Here is an 18,210-nt window from a genome sequence, read left to right as displayed (position 1 = left end):
CCTATATGTGTTCACTTGACCTTCTCTTTCAGCCCTATGAATGCACAGACAATACATATGTGGGCTCTCCTGTGTGCATTTGGGAACTCTGCAAAAACGATTACAGTTGGCACTTGTATAAGTGCTGTACAGATGGTTGAATCAGCAGAAGTAGATAGGTGCAGGGCTTGCCACCACCATTTCAGACCATCCATGTGCATCGACTCTCTGCACAATAGTTGTATGAACAATGTCAAATACTATTTGGTATTTCTCAAACTAAAGGAAGGAAGGATAGAGACCTTTCCTCTTTCCTAGCTAGCAGGAAAGAGATAATTATGTTTCTGATTATCTCTTCCAATTTACAGTATATCCCAGCTGGCCACCTCTGCAGGTGCTGCCTCTCTGTCCTCAACTAGCTTTCCCCATTCAAGATCATGAGGCGTATCTGACATGCAATTAAAACCCCGATATACAAAATCTCAGCACCTAAAATCCAAATGCCTGATGTCAGACAACTGCAACTCCACCATTAACCAGAATTCTCTCAAGGCTCCTAGAAAACAAGGGAACAGTGATAAGAACAAAACTTTTATTTCAGTTCAGTGACCTGGAGCAAATATCACCTGCTGACTCTGGCTGCAATCCTAGCCACACATTTACCTGGGAGTAAATCCCATTGACTATAAAGGGACATACATCTAAGTAGCTATGCATAGGATTGGGCTCTCTGAATCCACAATCACTAATGCAGCCTAAAATCTTCATTCCATAGTTCAGGGCATGTTCTCATGATCAGTTACAATGCAGATTAATTGCCATTTTAATATGCATTAACCACTTTCCCCCACATAATCTGGGTGATTAAGGTATGGTAGAATTACATTTTAAAAAACTTCTTTCTATGCATGTCTCTGTGTTAATCCTTGCCTTTTATTAATCAACCACAATCTTAAAATTCACATTACACAATATCGCAACCTTTTACTCCACACAAAACTATTCAGAATGACTTCTGCCTCCTAGTTCCATACCCCCCAAATCCTGCATGAGATTAGAAACCCTCACTTCACATTATTAGCGCAAGCTGAAAGGATGGAATAAAAATCTATTATTTCACTGGTGACAAAGGTGAATCAGCCTCATACCACAACAAGGGCCTGCTGAGGCATACATGCAGAAAACATCACTGAGCCTTCTCTGAGTGCAGAAGTTGCTCCTCTCTTGCAAAATCCACCCCTCGCACTTGAACAGGATAAAGCCGTCAGCATCTTTTCCAATAGCTTCGTTTCTTGCCTCCTTTCAAGCACGCAGCCCCACGCTCTCAACAGCTGTAGGAAGCACAAAATGAGGGTTATAAACTTCACAGCCCCTCCGGAGCCTGCCTCCCTCCACGTGCACATACAAACACCCTCCCACGTCTGTGGCACCTTCTCCTCAAATAATTACTTAATTATGGGCCAATTATTGAAATTACACAAGAGGGAGACTTGTGGCAGCTCCTCAAGCAGCTAGACTGAGGCTGCACATGATTCCCTTTAAAAGCAAACAGACCTCTCTTCTGGCTTCCCAACGCCCACCTAATTCCTCTTTTGTATCCTCCTCTTCTGTTACTTTTTCTCTTTATGCTTTTTGTGCAAGGAAGAGACAAAAATCTCTACCACAACCATCAGTATGGACAAAAGATAAACATGAGCTTGTCCCAGAGGGAGAAGAAAACCAGGACAGCAGTCAGTAGGGAAGACACAATAACTACATGGCTGAACCCTGTCTCAGGTCAGTAACTTAACTCCCTGCATGTAGAAAACTAGCAGGATGGAAGGAAACTATTCTAGAACTGTTCTGCACACCAGAGTGTGCTATTTCCATGAGAGGACTGAGACATGCAGACAAGAAGGCAACCAAAATGGTCAGTAATGCGGTAATGCTGCAGGATTTGGGGATGTGTAAAAAATCAGTTAAGGGGGACATGTGCAGTGTTCCCCCTAAAAATTGGTGCTGCTGTGTGGAGCCCTCTCGTAGGTACACAGCAGCCCGGTGACATCTTTCCGGCATTCAGTGATGGCATCATTACATCATCACTAACTTCTGATTCAACCAATCTCTGAACTGAATGAAGTTTCATTAAGAGCTGTGTGGCCACGCAACTTACAGTGCAATCCTATCTTGCGCTGGAACAGGCAGGCCAGGAGGCCTGCACTGTATCCAGCACAAGATAGTGTGCCAAAGTGGCTCAGCCAGAGGTAATGGGCACATAATTAGTCTGAGGAAGTAATTGCCACAAGATGTAGTGATGGCCACAAGCCTGGATGATTTCAAAGGGGGAACTGAACAAATTCATGGCAGACAAATCTATTAATACAGCAATTCTCAAAGTTTTGCCTCCGCAACCAACCTCATCCTCAGTGGTGAGACATCACCTGATGCTCCCTGTCATGCTACAAAGCACTCCTGAGACTGCTTCCAGATCACATCAGGCTGGCAACCCTTTCCGTTGGCCTCCGTGGGCCCCAGAATGCCCTGCTGAAGTGATCGGAAGCAACTTCCAGTTTGAGTCCACAACTTCTGGTTTGCATGGTGCAGTCCCCCTGTTCTTCTGACCCTCAGTAACAAGTCTCTGTGAAGGGTCAAGCTATTTGCATGAATTTAATTTTACACATAGCTAATGCACAAGCGTCTTTCTTGATGTGCACACAAGCATCACCCCAACTACAAACACTGTTTGCTGTTGTTCTTGGGCAGCCCAATCTTAGCTAAGTCCCCCAATGCTGATGCAACCACACCAACAGGGCACAAACTGCATCCTGTGGGGGAGTTTCAGGGCCCAGAGGCCTCTTCCAGGTAAGGGAACATTGGTTCTCTTCCCCGGGTAAGCCTCCACAGCCTGCATGGGTCTACTCTGATCAGCCCCAGCTACTCTGCTGGAACAAGTCCAAGTGGACCATGGAAGGCAGATCAAGACTAGGAAGGGGGACAGGATATCATAGGCGCCTTTGCCACCAACACTGCCCCTTTCCTGGCCTTGATCTGCCTCCCTCCCTGCCATGTCTTCCCCATTCCCCATCATCTACCCTTCCCATTCCACCTACCTTTTGCCCCTACTGCAGGGCCTATGAGAGGAATTTTATCAGGGGGTACAAAGTTTCTTCTGGGCCCCTTCCCAAAGGGGGAGGGCTGCAATGGGGGCAGCAGAACGAGGGCAAAATAGGACAGGGGGAGGGTGCTGACAGCCACAATAGTCTTTGAAGCCCAGGTCTACTAGGTTTCTTGATGCAGAGCCCAGGTCTACCTGACATGTGGCATTGGCAGCTAGATAAAGTAAAATGGAAAACCAAACACACTCCTAAGTATCTCTAAAATCTTTGAAATGTAGAAAATCAATTGCAGAAAATTAGCATCATCGTATTTAGGCTCATACTAGAATGAACCAAAATGAACTGCTACAGCAGCTGTAACCTCACAGCTGGGTGCCTGAGCTTCTATACACTCCTTCATGGTTATGGGACCCACAAGCCAAAGAGCTACTGTAGCAGGCCCATTTCCTCCCAGATTTGACACTGTGTTAAGGTGGGTCATGGTGTGTATGGGTTGCAGCAGTAGTTGCCACTGCATGTCTGTGGTTGTGCCCCTCACGCAGGCAGCAAGTTCAGGTGAGATAGGAAAATGTCAGATCCCAGGAACTTTCTGGGCCCCCTCCTGTGACTCCCGGACCCCCTTTCTGACCCTGGGCCCGAGTACAAATTACCCCCTTTACCCCCGTCTCCTAGGCCCTGCCCTACTGGACTTAAACCATTTTTACAACAAAGGAACTGTGTTCCACTATTGTTAACTCCTCCATGTGCCTGCCCAGTCCTGGGCCTAATAACTAACTAACCGGGCCTAAGTTAGTTAGGAGGATTACTTCTCTGCTCCACAGGCAAGAATCTCCCAGCAAGGGACAGCCTACCCCACCCCATTTTTCTGCCCCTGTAAGCACTTGCAAGTGTGCATGTGCCTCCCCCAAAGGGATAGGGAGAGGGGTGGGAAGTGCACGTGCTCCCCTTGTCTTATTTTACTGCAAAGTACTCTCAGCATCCAGGCTCCATCCTCTGTGCTGCTCCTGTTTCAAATGAACAGGAGGAGCACAGTGTGCTAGGCAGAAGGGAAGGGAAGGACGGTGGGGGGCACAGGTGAACAGGCTCCAAATCGCCTTTCCCTGCCGACTCCTAGGCAACCTGGTCAATGAGAAGGAGCCATCAGGAGCTGTAGCACCCCACCTTCTTCCTTCCACAGCTTTAGAAGGAGAAGGGGGTTGCCACAATCCTCTTGCTCTCAGTGAGCCAGAAGAAGGTCAAAGTACCAACCGGAGCAGCTCTGTTGGCAGCAGGCTGCAGAAGGTGGCAAACAAAGGGGGGGGACACAGATCAGTTCCCTGCCCTTCCAGGTTTGCCACTCGCTTTCACGTCATTTCATGGAAAGACTGGCCCTGCTCCCAGAGCAGCAATACAACATTTAAAAATTAAAAGAGTATAATACAGTCATCAGTCACAAAAAATCACCAGTCAAAAGGAACTTCTAATGCTGTATATACAATCACTACTGAATGTGTAATAGAGATACAAATGCAATTTGTATCTCTATTCTATCTATCTCTATTCTATTCTATCAACTAGTCGTAATGAGGAAGGTGCCAGACCTCAAAAGATGGGATGATGTATTCACCATAAGGTGATCTAATGACTACTAGTTCAATTATGTACAAGCAGGAGCTTGTACATACTTTCTTAAAACTTAACAGTATTAATTTATTCAGTTCAGATCCTCTTGTCGTAGCCAACGAGATGTGAGATCTTTCATCTAAATCTTATTATAATGATTGTCCTCAAACATATCCTGTAGTTGCACATTACATAGGATAATTACATTCTTTATGAGAAACATGGGCCCATTTTTAAGTTGTCACTCTTGTAACTGCAGCCTGTCACACTTTTTGCACTGGGGGAGAAGTGCCTGAGAAGCAAAGTGCCTGGGTTCGTGCATAATGTGAACCCACATTAGTTGCTGCTACAATGGCTAAGAACCAATGGCTTGCCACATCGTTGACTATTTTTTTAAAATAAATGTTGTGCTTTGGGCTTCCAGATGTAGAGTAAGCAAACCCTCATGATTATGTCACCACAATTATTTCTGGGTCAGGGGGCAGGAGGAGGCAGCAAAGTGGGAGATGGCCCTTGGCGGAAAAAGTCCCAGGACTGCCTCTGATTGTGTAGGAAGTGTCTTGAGGGCAATACCCTGAGCTGTGATTTGACAGTGTTTTGTGAATTCCAACACAACAGTAAACGCACAAAAAGCACGCACTGTAGCTTATGAACCAGCTACGAAGCATGATTTCAGATCATGGTTTGTTAGCTCCTAACAAACCACCTATTACAATCCATCTCAGGTTCAGACATACTGCCAAACACTGCTTGATGTCTGAACCCCGTATGAACCAGTCAAAGAGCAGAAATACATGAATTATCTCTGCTTAAATGTCCACCTCCTCAATGGCAAAGGACCATTTTGTGCCCCTGTCTCAGGAAGAAGTAACGCAGTTTATTCTAGGTTTGGACTTCAATTCCAAACATGCCTCCTAGAGAGCAAGTATCTCTGAACACAGTGAGACTTCCTTCTGTGTACACATGTAAAAGATTGCACGGTAAGCCTATTATATGGACTCAAATGTCAATTATAAATTTGAGACTCTCTTTGTTCAAAAACCATGCTTTTTAAAAAAAAATTCATCAAGGATATGTCAGGAACTTTTTGATAATCCCTTCTCCAGAGGTATTAACGCTGCAATGTTACACCCAGTTTCCCGAGAGTAACAACCCAATCCTACCCTGACCAGACTATAGCATGCAGCTGCTCCAAGAAGGTGCATGCTGCATACTAAAGGAGCGGGGATAGGCACATGTCCACCTCCGCCCTCTCCTGATCCACTCCTGCCCCCCCTGCCCATGGCACACCCCCACCCCCAACTTGGCTCTGATGCTGCCATTACCTTGCAGGAATTGCTGCAACTGGCCCAGTAGCAGTGCAATCTTCATGCCATCGCTGGGCCTTTTGCAACAGTAAAACAATCATTCTACTGTCACCAAAGGCCCATAGGATTGGACCATAAGTTTCATTGAACACAACAGGATTTACGTCAGAGTAAACGAAAACAGGTTTGCACTGTACGTTTCTCACTTCCACCCCTACTCACCTACTACCCTGAAGCTGTGTGACTGCCAAAGCCCGATTCCAGACAACAGCCAGAGGGGATTCATCCACTCTTGTGCTCCCATTGCTTAGCAACGCTCAAGAGATGCTTGCTGGACCAACCAGCATTCACCTACGGTGTGTTACTGTATCTTTGCAAAACACATCCAGGAGTTTGTTGCTCAAAGTTGACGTGTGCCTGCGAAGCCTCTTAAAGCATGATTTCCGATTCCCCGGGCTGTTTCGGCGGTATAATCTGTGACATTTAACATAAATAGTTTTCTATTCCCTGCTGACCTTTAATGGCTTTTATTGTCAGCTGTGGTTTCTGGCAGGCATACAAGAACGGCTGTCTGTTTGGCTCTGTATACTCTGTCCCGAATTCTCAAGGAGACCATTGGCTTTCACAGCACAAGCGGGTCCCAGGGAGATGCTGGTGTTGATGGGAGGCTGCCACTCGAGCTCAGAAATATCATTATATGTTTCAATTAGAATTAGCTAGGAAGCCAGTTATTAAGTGGCTAGTTATTATGGTAATGGATATACTCCACATTAACTGGGAAGACTTCGGCTAACGTCCAATTTTTTATCCTTAATTCCTCCCTTGTGTTTTATTCTGTGAGCAGCATGAAAGATGCAAAAGTTACAGAGGACTGAGCTGTTGTGAAGGTACTCCAACAGTGATTTTCTTCCTTATCAAATAGCATGGCTGGACTAGAGGTTCACCACCTGTCAGTGGTAGTTTCAGGCATCTGTGATGTGCATCCAACTGCTGTGTCTAGACAACGGGCATTCAAAATAGAGCTTATTTAATCTGAGTTTAACTGCCACTGCTCCCTTCAAAGATATTCAGGGTACTATAGTTTTGTGCTTGTGTGTGTGGGGTGGGGGTGTCTGAGCTTTCCTGGACCATGCTGTTTTTGCAAGGGGAACACATGGTATTTTTATTTTGTTACGAGATTTATGCACCACTGCAAGCGTCAAATCACAAAATCGTATACACCAGTGTTTCTCAATGTTTATACCCCACCATACCACTTTGCTTGATCCACCTATTTGAAGTGCTACAGGAAGTAACTGGTAATGGTGTCATCAGCAATGACTTCTGGGTTGAGAGGCCAGATGTAACGTGACAAACACCAGTAAGCAGCAGCGGACCTCCCCAACTCTGCGCTCCAGGGCAAAGGTTCATGATGGTGCCCCCTGTGGGCTGTCGCTGTCCCCCATGCGCAAATCCACTCCTCCCCCACTCACCTGAGGCTCATGGAGCCTTGCATGACCTAAGGTGGCAGGTGCGTTTCAATGTAAGTAAGTGTAAAGTCATGCACATTGGGGCAAAAAATCAAAACTTCACATATAGGCTAATGGGTTCTGAGCTGTCTGAGACAGATCAGGAGAGAAATCTTGGGGTGGTGGTGGACAGGTCAATGAAAGTATCAACCCAATGTGCGGTGGCAGTGAAGAAGGCCAATTCTATGCTTGGGATCATTAGAAAAGGTATTGAGAACAAAATGGCTAATATTATAATGCCATTGTACAAATCGATGGTAAGGCCACACCTGGAGTATTGTGTCCAGTTCTGGTCTCCACATCTCAAAAAGGATATAGTGGAAATGGAAAAGGTGCAAAAGAGCAGACTAAGATGATTACTGGGCTGGGGCACCTTCCTTATGAGGAAAGGCTACAGCGTTTGGGCCTCTTTAGCCTGAGGGGGGGACATGATTGAGACATATAAAATTATGCACGGGAAGGATAAAGTGGATAGAGAGATGCTCTTTACACTCTCACATAACACAAGAACCAGGGGACATCCACTAAAATAGAGTGTTGGGAGAGTGAGGAGAGACAAAAGAAAATATTCTTTTACTCAGCGTGTGGTTGGTCTGTGGAACTCCTTGCCACAGGATGTGGTGACAGCATCTGGCCTGGATGCCTTTAAAAGGGGATTGGACAAGTTTCTGGAGGAAAAATCCATTACGCGCTACAAGCCATGATGTGTATGTGCAACCTCCTGATTTTAGAAATAGGCTATGTCAGAATGCAAGGGAGGGCACCAGGATGCAGCTCTCTTGTTATTTGGTGTGCTCCCTGAGGCATTTAGTAGGCCACTGTGAGATACAGGAAGCTGGATAGGCCTATGGCCTGATCCAGTGGGGCTGTTCTTATGAAGAGGGTTTGGATTCACCATGCATCACCACCGCTGAACCTCGCCCCCCCCGGGCCCAATCCATCCATCCTCCACTCCATCTCCTCCCCATTCAACCTACTGCTGCCCTATTCCTCATCATTTCCAAGCCATTTCCATGCACACTGGGGGCTTGGCCATCACTTGTTCATAGCATAGGTGTGCCCTGCACTATGTATCTATCCTTCATCTGCAAGCAAAGACTTTATTATCATTTCAGAAAGAAAGAAATGAGACACAAAAAGTAGGTGATTCAGCTTAGATTATAGATGGGGTCAGCAGGGTAATAAGGAACTGAGCCTGTTTCACTGGAATGTTAAGTCAAGCAGCTGTAGGATTCTTGCTTTCTGAGGTTCCAGGTTTTTCTGTGCTCTCTTTTCATATGGACCTTTTCCAAGAGCATAGCATCTTTCTTGCTACAACCCTAAACATACTTGCTAGTGAGACTTGTTAGACCCAGGGGGACTTTCACCTGAATGTTTAAATTTTTATTTATTTAAAATGTTTATATCCTGCCTTTCCCCTCTAAAAGGAGGCATCCAAGGCACTCAAATGTGTATATGCCTGTCCTGCAGATATCCTTGAATTATACACTCCTAAACTGGGTCTGTACCATTGGCACAAGGGGGCTTCCACAGGGGACTGTGGACTGGCACAGGGGGGCTATGTCATGAACATAAGAACATAAGAACATAAGAACAGCCCCACTGGATCAGGCCATAGGCCCATCTAGTCCAGCTTCCTGTATCTCACAGCGGCCCACCAAATGCCCCAGGGAGCACACCAGATAACAAGAGACCTCATCCTGGTGCCCTCCCCTACATCTGGCATTCTGACTTAACCCATTCCTAAAATCAGGAGGTTGCGCGTACACATCATGGCTTGTACCCCATAATGGATTTTTCCTCCAGAAACTTGTCCAATCCCCTTTTAAAGGCGTCTAGGCTAGACGCCAGCACCACATCCTGTGGCAAGGAGTTCCACAGACCGACCACGCGCTGAGTAAAGAAATATTTTCTTTTGTCTGTCCTAACCCGCCCAACACTCAATTTTAGTGGATGTCCCCTGGTTCTGGTATTATGTGAGAGTGTAAAGAGCATCTCCCTATCCACTCTGTCCATCCCCTGCATAATTTTGTATGTCTCAATCATGTCCCCCCTCAAGCGTCTCTTTTCTAGGCTGAAGAGGCCCAAACGCCGTAGCCTTTCCTCATAAGGAAGGTGCCCCAGCCCCGTAATCAGCTTAGTCGCTCTCTTTTGCACCTTTTCCATTTCCACTATGTCTTTTTTGAGATGCGGCGACCAGAACTGGACACAATACTCCAGGTGTGGCCTTACCATCGATTTGTACAACGGCATTATAATATTAGCCGTTTTGTTCTCAATACCCTTCCTAATGATCCCAAGCATAGAATTGGCCTTCTTCACTGCCGCCGCACATTGGGTCGACACTTTCATCGACCTGTCCACCACCACCCCAAGATCTCTCTCCTGATCTGTCACAGACAGCTCAGAACCCATCAGCCTATATCTAAAGTTTTGATTTTTTGCCCCAATGTGCATGACTTTACACTTACTGACATTGAAGCGCATCTGCCATTTTGCTGCCCATTCTGCCAGTCTGGAGAGATCCTTCTGGAGCTCCTCACAATCACTTCTGGTCTTTACCACACGGAAAAGTTTGGTGTCGTCTGCAAACTTAGCCACTTCACTGCTCAACCCTGTCTCCAGGTCATTTATGAAGAGGTTGAAAAGCACCGGTCCCAGGACAGATCCTTGGGGCACACCGCTTTTCACCTCTCTCCATTGTGAAAATTGCCCATTGACACCCACTCTCTGCTTCCTGGCCTCCAACCAGTTCTCAATCCACGAGAGGACCTGTCCTCTAATTCCTTGACTGTGGAGTTTTTTCAGTAGCCTTTGGTGAGGGACCGTGTCAAACGCCTTCTGAAAGTCCAGATATATAATGTCCACGGGTTCTCCCGCATCCACATGCCTGTTGACCTTTTCAAAGAATTCTATAAGGTTTGTGAGGCAAGACTTACCCTTACAGAAGCCATGCTGACTCTCCCTCAGCAAGGCCTGTTCGTCTATGTGTTTTGAGATCCTATCTTTGATGAGGCATTCCACCATCTTACCCGGTATGGATGTTAGGCTGACCGGCCTATAGTTTCCCGGGTCCCCCCTCTTTCCCTTTTTAAAAATAGGCGTGACATTTGCTATCCTCCAATCTTCTGGTACCGTGGCTGTTTTGAGGGACAAGTTGCATACCTTAGTTAAGAGATCTGCAACTTCATTCTTCAATTCCTTAATAACCCTTGGGTGTATGCCATCAGGGCCCGGTGACTTATTGATCTTTAATTTATCAATGAGGTCTGAAACATCTTCTTTTTTAACCTCTATCTGACTTAACTCCTCGGTTAGGAGGGGCCGTTCGGGCAGCGGTATCTGCCCGAGGTCTTCTGCCGTGAAGACAGATGCAAAGAACTCATTTAATTTCTCTGCCATCTCTAAGTCTTGAGAGAATGTACTTGGCTGTTTGCTGATTTACTTATAGCCCAAGCCTATGTAATTTTCCATGTTGTGATGCAGCTGTGCAAAAGTGGCCTCTGCTGTATCACGTAGGGGAGTTTTGACATGTTGAGGCCCCCTTGGAGTAAAGGAATAGCAGCTGCATGGGTTAACTCAGACCTTCTGCAGTTGTACAGCTAGCACAGGTTCTCACTGAGCCATGAAGGTGTATCAGGCCTGAGAAGGGGGTTAGGATTCGGCAGGCAAATGGGATTGGCTAGGAAGAGGGTGATTGGCTAGGAAGAGGAAAACAAGATTGGCTAGGTGGGGTACTTGCAAGATTGCTTGTGGCAGCCCTGAGAGCGATTATGGGTGCAGTTGCTGACCTTTGACTCTCTGGCTTTCTTCTTTGTAGGCCAAAGGAATGTCTACCATGGTGGATGAGTAGCTCTTCCACCTAGGCAAGCACTCTGGTTTTCTGCTGAAGAAAAATGCGGGGAAAATACTGCCCCTCCCTAATTTGCCATATGTTGGCTGCTGCTTGTGCTCCCTTGATTCAAAAAGAAAGAGGCTATGTGGAGGAGGAAGGAGGAAAAGGAGCAGTAGAGGAGGGCAGACAGAGGTATCTGTTCCTCTTGCCAATCTGTAGCCTGAGGCAACCATTTCAGTTGGTCTCATGAACCGGCCCTGTATTCAGGGTATGCAGATAGTTGGTCTGAAAGGGACTAAGAGATTCTCCAGACCTCTTCCAAGTCTAGTATTTTAGACTGGGGAAGGGAAGCAAGTTGACCAGAGAAGTAAAGTAAGACAAAGAGAGAAACAGTAGCATCAGCTTATTATCTTCACTACCCCCTTGTTCTTTTATTTGATTATTTTTCTTCAGTTTAATGGGAGAAAAACCATCAAAGCAGCAAAGACAAAAAAGAAAAATGCAGTAGCCCCAACACAGGCTGTGCAGGTAGAGCGGCATCCATGAAACAAACCTGGGGAGATGCGCTTTCTCCCCTTTCTGTGGTGTGCTAATAGCTTTTGTTCAGCTCAGTGCGTTTGTGCTGTGGGAGGGAGAGGCGTGGAGTAAGTTAGTTTGAGTCCTTTAATCTTTTGACAATAGCTGTCACAAAAGAATGTGTAATTAGGACATGCTGTACCTTCCTAGGCTGCCTGGTCCCCTCCACCCACTCCCCCTCAGTTTTTGAGGCACACAGTCGCTGCATCTGGGAGAAATACAGGGCTGGGCTCATCCAATGTTTCCCTGTAATTGGTTTATTTGCTTTCCTTTATAGCTTGTCTTGTCAGAACAAGGATCGCTTACAAGCAGGCATAGTGTATAATATCTTGGCAACATTTGCATTTGGCATGGCAGGGGGAGTAGAACGAAACCACAGTGGGCAAACAATTCCATGTCAGTGCATGGAAGGTAACATTAAGGTGCTGTAACATTTTTTTTTCTTTTTGTAGTGGATAGTTTGTGATATTGGATAAGTTCCACCAGCAATTATTTGTATTGCTTTGTCCATATATAGGGGCCTAACAGCCCACTCCTGAGCTACCTGGCACCCAGGGCTGCAGCAGCGCCAAAATGGCTGCTACCTACGGACACCAGGTAACCGGTGGTAGCTCCCAACATCTCCTCAAGAGAAGAAGATATTCCTACCCTTCCCCAGGCAAGGTAAGAAGTCCTGCAATGGGGCTACTTGACTCTGCGCCAGATATTTAGCTGGCACAGAGTAAAGCAGCCCAGTGTGAGGCTATAAATCTGGTGGAGCAAAGCTCTGTTGGTCCCACACCCCTCCCACTCCACTCCTTCCTCCCACCACACCTTCCCCCCACCTTCCTCCACCCCAGAACACCTTCCCACCACCGAGACTTACCCCTCCACCTCCCGGTGCTCACCCAGAGGTCTGGGTGGCAGTCCTCTGCCTGCCAGCCAGTCCTAGATCAACATGAGCTCACACTGAGCCTGTTACAGAGCTGGACCAACGGAGACTGTCGCAGGCATGCCTTATGGGACGTTTGCGACAGTGTGTGCTGGCACTGAGCTGGCGCATATTGCTCAGGATCAGGCCAGGGAATTAGAGGACAGGTCCTCTCATGGATTGAGAACTGGTTGAAGGCCAGGAAACAGAGAGTGGGTGTCAATGGGCAATTTTCACAACGGAGAGAGGTGAAAAGCAGTGTGCCCCAAGGATCTGTCCTGGGACCAGTGCTCTTCAACCTTTTCATAAATGACCTGGAGACAGGGTTGAGCAGTGAAGTGGCTAAGTTTGCAGACGACACCAAACTTTTCCGAGTGGTAAAGACCAGAAGTGATTGTGAGGAGCTCCAGAAGGATCTCTCCAGACTGGCAGAATGGGCAGCAAAATGGCAGATGTGTTTCAATGTCAGTAAGTGTAAAGTCATGCACATTGGGGCAAAAAATCAAAACTTTAGATATAGGCTGATGGGTTCTGAACTGTCTGTGACAGATCTCGGGGTGGTGGTGGACAGGTCGATGAAAGTGTCGACCCAATGTGCGGCGGCAGTGAAGAAGGCCAATTCTATGCTTGGGATCACTAGGAAGGGTATTGAGAACAAAACGGCTAGTATTATAATGCCGTTGTACAAATCTATGGTGAGGCCACACCTGGAGTATTGTGTCCAGTTCTGGTCGCCGCATCTCAAAAAGACATCGTGGAAATGGAAAAGGTGCAAAAGAGAGCGACTAAGATGATTACGGGGCTGGGGCACCTTCCTTATGAGGAAAGGCTACGGCGTTTGGGCCTCTTTAGCCTAGAAAAGAGACGCCTGAGGGGGGACATGATTGAGACATACAAAATTATGTAGGGGATGGACAGAGTGGCTAGGGAGATGCTCTTTACACTCTCACATAATACCAGAACCAGGGGACATCCACTAAAATTGAGTGTTGGGCGGGTTAGGACAGACAAAAGGAAATATTTCTTTACTCAGCGTGTGGTCGGTCTGTGGAACTCCTTGCTGCAGGATGTGGTGCTGGCGTCTAGCCTAGACGCCTTTAAAAGGGGATTGGACAAATTTCTGGAGGAAAAATCCATTACAGGGTACAAGCCATGATGTGTATGTGCAACCTCCTGATTTTAGAAATGGGTTATGTCAGAATGCCAGATGCAAGGGAGGGCACCAGGATGAGGTCTCTTGTTATCTGGTGTGCTCCCTGGGGCATTTGGTGGGCCGCTGTGAGATACAGGAAGCTGGACTAGATGGGCCTATGGCCTGATCCAGTGGGGCTGTTCTTATGTTCTTATGTTCTTACCTCCTCCAGTGCCTTTTCTAAAAGAGGGTTGTGTAATGAGGAGAAGCACAGCTTAGAAGGTGCAAGCCCAGGTTGGAAGGCCAGATGGTATGCACATGCAGCCTGAGGAATGCACAGTTGATGTATGCAACAAAATTGTTGCACCCAGAAATGTGTTTACTGAGTGGATCTATGTTGCAGCTGACTGGCTAGCAACTGAAGTAAATGTTCATTTCAGAACATTCGTAGATCAAAATTCAGCCATGCCATCCTCTACCTGCCTTCTTTTGGAAGCTTTGCAAAACACAATAGTCAATGTAGTTTTGTGGGGTGAAAGGGCTATGTCCATGCTGCAGTAATCACAAGGTCACTTCCCAATACAGTCAGTTTTAACAACAGGTCCAGCCTTGTTAAACACGGACTTTTTATACATGGATTTGACTCAACACAAATGGCCCCTGCAAATGAGAAGGAATGTGCTGATCCCTGGAGAAGGGGAAAAATGCATCCCTTTAAAATCAGTTAAAAAAACTGAACAGTCCTTTAACAATAGCCTCATTAATGAGAGAGAGAGGGCAGCTGGCTGACAATCCATCAATCCTTCTCTCTCCAGGAGACCCCTCCCTTCCCCCTGAGCATGTGAAAGAAAGGTGATCACTTTGCATAGGTGAAGGGAGGGACTGAGTGAAGCATTTGGAGGATGACTCATTGATGGCATGTCTTCTTAATGACTCTTATCTTACATCACAAAGGTCAGCAGGGCTGTTTTTAAATCACCTGAGCAAAGAAACTTTGTTTTTTAAATTGATTTGCTATAGTGTGTTTTTGTGCCATCCAGTGAGTGCTTGGAATGGAACGCACGCGAATAATGAGGCTCAACCTGTACTGTCAACTTAACCTGCATGTCAGTATTGTCACACTGTGATAAACGCTCTTAGATGCAGACAGGTGATGGGTGAAATCCCTTAGTTCAATTCAGAGTTGGCTCATTGTTTCTGAGTGTTATCTGAGAATTCTCTGAGGAAAAGGCTTGTCTGCTGTCCAAGAGCTCACTCTTGGCTCATAGTGTTGCCACATGTGTACTGATAAGGCTGCACACATGACTATGATCACTTTGCCCTCTGGGATTTGTGCTTCCCACCATAAGCCATGGTCAAGAACAAACCACAGCCTTGGACAGGCAACAACCACAACTAGCAGAAATAGAAGGGGTTTAAATCTGAATGGAGGACAGAACACATAAAACAAAGGCCAGTCCAAGCTCCATCCCCATACCTGAGACAAGGTAAGCCACTGTCTCCCATTGCCAGTACCATCTCTTACCCCAGTGATTTTCAACCTTTTTCGTCTCACAGTACACGAACAAGGTACTACAATTGTCAGGGCACACCATCAGTTTTTTGACAATTGACAAGCACACCATGCTGTTTGTGGGGGGCTCACATCCCCAATGGCCCTACTAATAAATCACCTTCCCCCAAACCCCTTTGGCATACCTGCAGATCATTCACAGCACACCTGTGCACCATGGCACAGTGGTTGAAAATGACTACCTTACCCTCTACACCTCTCTGCTGCCACCTCTGTTGCTGCTTCCGCTTCCCACTTGTCAGCTAATTTTAAAATGTAGGAAAGGAAAACAGAAATCTGTGGGGTGAAAAAGTGGTGTCCTATAGCATCTCCCAGGAGATGGCAGTAGTAGGGTCTGTGGGCAGTCAGGCAGGAAACCATCTCAGGTAGCCAACAGAGGCAGCAGTTTGACCCAAGATGTGCACATTTCACCTCTCATCTCTTTGCACTTCATCTGGCCTCATCAGTGGGTTTTGTTTGCAGCAAAGCATTTAAGAAATTGACCAAAGCAGGGAAATTACTCAACAAATAAAAAGCCGCTTGGTTGAGTGGTCTGGTCTCATTATTTACTACCATCAAAGAAAGTTTCATCTAGAGCAGCATTTCTCCACCAGTGGTACACTTATCACCAGTGGTACTTGAGGTGGTGCCTGGTGGGGACTCATGGACCCCCACTGCCTGGCAACAAGACCCACAATGCAACTTGACAAGCAGCAGTGGGAGTCTCTGCTCAGCGGGCAAAGCTCCAGTGTGTGCTTCTGACTTGCTCAAAAAAGCCCTCCCACCTGCCCTGAGCCTCTTACCAGTATTTGTCGCATCTGGCTTTCCAATCCATAACTAGCTGGTGATGACATCATTGCCAGTTGGTGCAATGATGCACATGGTGCATTTCCGTTGGCATTGCCAGTAGGAAGACCATGCGAAGTGGTATGGCGGGGAACAAACATTACAAAATGCTGCTAGAGTAAGGCTTACCATTACACATATATGCCTACAAAGCAGCCTGAACATTCATTCCACAAGCATAGAATCGCATTTTTCTTTTTGACCTTCTGGGGTAAATAACACTCAGTTCATAAAATGTCCAAGCAGCATGAGCTGGACAAATTCATATTCCAAATCCACGCATTGTGAACATCAGCAGTTTTTTGAATGCAAACCAATGTTAGGCTCTTCTAAACGTTCTAAGTGGGTATGGCCTATGGGGGCAGCATCACCTCTGTCATATATATATGTTCATTACAATGTCTGACTAATGTTCTACACATACAGCTATATAGGCAGGATGCTCTCCAACATTTTAACGACCAGACCATGGACCCTGACCAGGTCAGGGGCAGAGCCTTGTCATGATTAGCCCCATATTCTCTGTACCCACTCTGAAAACATGAAAAGGGGCAGTGTTGTGTTTAGGGGAGGACACAGTTAAAGAGCAATTTCCTCTGCTCTGATAAGAGAGAGGCCACAGATTAAGGAAACTCTGCAAGAATGCTGTACTTAAAATTAAACATTGGTTTGAAACACAAAGCATCTGTTAAGGTTTTTTGCAGGAAAACTTGCCGGTCTATCCAACACTTCTTTTATCAAGCTTTTTAAAAGTAGGTATACAGTTGTGTGCTTGGGCCTGGGGTTCTACTGTTAAGGCAGGCAAGGAAGAGCATGGGAACTGAAGGACAATTAAGGACTCCTGGGAGAGATATTCAATGCAGGACTTTGGAATGAATGTGGTGGAAGTGGGTGCAACTGGGACATTGGAGACCACATGAACATTGATGAAGGACAGGACAGCCAATATTGGTTGTTATACTGTGGGGGTGGTATGACTGTTCAGAGGATGCAAATGGGGTTGGTGTGCTAGAGTACTAGAGTGGCAGAAATTCCAGTGGACTATATTTCTGACTTGGGTGTACTACCCACAATTCTCTAAAGTGGGTGGTATATCCATAGAGCAAATTGCCCCTCAGTTACATTGAATGCCCAGCTCCAGTCATTACCACTGCAAAGTAACAGTCAGACTCATGAATAAATGAAACAAAAGCAAACTGGCACTTAATGGAATAATGACAAATGTGGAGAGAAACCAAAGGGAAAATGTGAGCAATTTAAGAAGCTTAATTATTTAACAGGAGAAGCCTGTTCTCATGTTTGTGCATGTAAGAGTGACGGGTGAATGCAGTCACGCTGGGTGACGGTGCCTGCCTTTGACGAGAATGCCTGCCCTCCCTCCCATACCTAAGCAAAGACGAAGGGAGGATTTGAAACCTCTTACCAATAGAGTCATGCAATGGAGCTGAAGCTGCTATTACTAGAGTGGCTGTTTGGAAGGAAGAGTCATGGGTAGGTTTGTGGTAATTCCTAGACAATGGTTGGCCTTGAAGAAAGGCAGACTTGAGGGAGATTGGCTCACGCCCCAACCTAATGACCAAATGGCCAGCACAGGAAGGTGTTTCTCCTGATGCCTTCCAATACCCTTTCCCATCCCTCTTTATGACTTTTCTTTCATTTCCATAGTCATCTTTTCTCAATCTGGCCTTATGGTGAAGCAGGGTTGGCTATACGGCTGTACAGGGTTGGCTGAGTCAGTGACGTAGCTAATGAATGAGTAGCCCAGTGCCGAACTCAAAATGATGCCCTGGAAATGGCATCATGCCAGGTCTTTTAAAAAAGTGAAAATCTGCCTCCTCCCCCCAGCAGCTTGCTAACCACTTGCTCTG

General features: G+C 46.4%; 1 long non-coding RNA gene across 1 annotated transcript; it reads right to left on the bottom strand.

Moving 5' to 3' along the window:
• Positions 1–892: 892 nt before the first annotated feature.
• Positions 893–6,447, bottom strand: LOC136641852 (uncharacterized). The gene is made up of 2 exons (XR_010793923.1): positions 6,206–6,447; positions 893–1,310 (listed from the first exon to the last, which is right to left on the bottom strand). It is a non-coding gene; the product is annotated as an uncharacterized lncRNA (long non-coding RNA).
• Positions 6,448–18,210: the final 11,763 nt, after the last annotated feature.

The sequence above is a fragment of the Tiliqua scincoides genome, chromosome 2 (genome assembly GCF_035046505.1).
Source record: "Tiliqua scincoides isolate rTilSci1 chromosome 2, rTilSci1.hap2, whole genome shotgun sequence".
NCBI lineage: Eukaryota > Metazoa > Chordata > Lepidosauria > Squamata > Scincidae > Tiliqua > Tiliqua scincoides.
This window is presented reverse-complemented; position numbering and strand designations above follow the sequence as displayed.